Below are 2893 nucleotides of genomic sequence, written 5' to 3' on the forward strand. Positions count from 1 at the left end.
CTCATTAGTATCATTAGTTATTTATTAGTTATTAAAATTATATATTTATTTCAATTGCCTATTAGTGACAGATAAGCAAATTGAACTTCGTTGTTGCGATTAAAGTATTGCTTTTCTAAAATCTTAGTTTGCAGTTCTAAACGACTCCCTGTGGGATTGATTTCTAGGACTGGAGCCCTATATTGGTTGAGCGATATGTATACTTGTGTTGATAAGTGTCACTTTACAATTATTGAATATTTATTACGTCCATATTTATCTCATATTTTTAAGCATATATAAAGTCACCAATCAATCAACATTGACCACTTTGTTTTCTTTGACTCCAAAATTGCTCTATTTTCATTTCATTTGCTTTACTTGCTCCATTTAGTGTACTTACAACCAAAAACATCAAAAATACCTTTCTTTAAAGTTCAATATCATTATAAATAGGCATTAAATATGCTTATAAAAGTAACATATTTTAGGCATGTCAAAAGTCTACCATGTCAGAGTACTTCGAGTTGACCATTCTAGCCCACACTAACTGGTAGATCGCTAGTTCAATGCTGAGTTAGAGATGCTTGGTATGGCCCTCGGTGAACACCATAGTACTCTTTACAGTGACATCCTTCTTTGATAATTTTGTCTTGTTAACCAGAATCATGGAAATCCACTTAAATGGACCCTTTAGCTCTATCTCGGCCTCAACTTGCTGACCCTTCACTTTAGTCGCTCAATCCTCTACCTTAGTCAACAAAGCATCTATTTTAGATGCCTATTTCTTAGAAACCATTAGCCAATCCTGCACTAGCTTTGCTTGTCTCACTGCCTTAGCCTTTCATTTTTTGGCTCCAAGGTATCAGGCTGTCAGATTATAAGACAATTGAAGTCCAAGTAGTTGGAGCTAGTAAACCAAGGTATAGATCTCCCATGGTTCATACTGATCTAGTTGCTTCTCTAGGATTTTTAGATAACGGAACATCCATGATCATAGTTGCATAATCTTTTGTGCCCTGGTTATTTGAGTACCAGTCTAGCATCATGCCTATGTGAGCAAATCGAGAGTCCTTGGTAACAAAAACTTTAGCCGCTCCTCTATAATCAGGCTTTAAATGCCCGCTCCTCTATTCCATTTTTCCAAAAGTGGGGGAAGATCATCCTTAAGCTCTTCTACGATATTCTTATCCTTCTATTAGTGAGCTTCCTTAGAAGTAGTTAGCTCACCCTCGAACTCGATCTGAACTTCAATGAAAGTTTATCTAATGATCGTGACAGCCTTAGATGCTGGCTTAAGTTCATGAGTCCTAGGAGAGATGTTCGACAAGTTTCCCTTTATGGGCATGACTGATGAAGTTGGTAGAGAACATTTGTCAAGTGTTCTCTAGTGCCGATCAGATTATAAATCCAAAAGCTCCTCGGTATCCCATTGAGGTGATTAGGAGTTTGGGTGACTTCTTCTTCATGGGCTCTCATAGCAAGATTCATCAAAGTTGGCTTTCACTCGATCAATATCAATTCACCAGAGGAAAAATTTTAAGCTAAAAATTTATTTTCATAAATAAAATGTTTTACTATTGATTTCAGACCCCAATTGTGGGGTGAACAGTTGCCTCTACCTCTTTCCACGGTCGAGCCTCAACTTAACATGGCCTTTTCTTTTTCTGTAGCTATAAGAACCACTCATTTTGTCATTTTTCATTCATGGCATCAGACTCCACCCACATCTCTGAATTCATTGCCCCAAACTCCCTTTGGTTCAAAAATTTATTGACCATCATCTCATCGGTGTATTGAATAATTAAAAAAAGCGCCTCTATTATGGAAGCCAAGACTCGAATCTGAGAAGAGACTAAGCCATGCCTCAAATCTGAGAAGAGACTAAATTGCTCTTCTTAAAGATGCCTCCAGCAGTTTGGATTTGCCCTCCAAATCCTCAGATTGACCAGATGAAAAACATATGCTTCCACTCTTTTATTTTGTTTTCTAGTCCGACCAAACAAAACATTTTAGTTAACCCAAATAGCATGTAAATGCAGAATCTACCTGAAAGAAACATGTACGAGAACTATTTATGTGATCATAGTGTCTCTATTTACGGACATTATACCACATAAATCATGATGGTCTCGTTAGATTTAGGTTTTATTTAGGCAGGAACCACTCCAAAAGTATTAAGAACTGGCCATAGCATAGTTTATAGAGGCAACAGTAACCCAATGAGAAATTAATCCTTGTAGAAAATAAACTCACCATTAAATTGGTCAATTGCCAGGAAATCATCGTTAGTTGCTCTTAATGATTTTCATCAAATACGTAGGTATTTTAAATCATGGCAGCATTCGTCAAACCCACGATCAACACCACACTCACCACAAACCAGCCGAAGCAATTTAGAGAGTACTTGTTTGCCATTTCCATAGTAATGACCTAAGCGGATAAGAGCAAATAAGACAAAATGAACCAAAGGATGTGGACAGGGTCAAATGCATTGAAAAATCCCTGACAAGCCTTTAGATCTACTCTTAGTGAGATTTTAAGCGTAGTGGAAAACAGTGTCTCAATTTGGAAACCCATCAAAATGGCACAAGTTTCAAGAAAAAAAGCGCACACAAACTAAATTTGCTTCGAAGAAAAAAAAATTCTTATTTTATTTAGATAAAAAATACTTCACAAGCAAGTCAAGAGCAGCCTAAGCTGAAACAAACCCCATTGAACTACCTTATGGTGCAAAACTCGACCATCCAATTTTAAATTATCGAAGTTATCGACCTGATCTTGGATTCAGAAGAATATGGATGTCGATTAATGATCTGTCGTCTACGTCTGAAGAACTGCCAACTCTGTATAGTTCTCTTCCATCAATGCTACCAACACTTTCTTCAGATCCTTCACCCATGCTTCGAACTTT

The sequence above is a fragment of the Phalaenopsis equestris genome, unplaced genomic scaffold, assembly GCF_001263595.1.
Source record: "Phalaenopsis equestris unplaced genomic scaffold, ASM126359v1 Scaffold234032, whole genome shotgun sequence".
Lineage (NCBI taxonomy): Eukaryota > Viridiplantae > Streptophyta > Magnoliopsida > Asparagales > Orchidaceae > Phalaenopsis > Phalaenopsis equestris.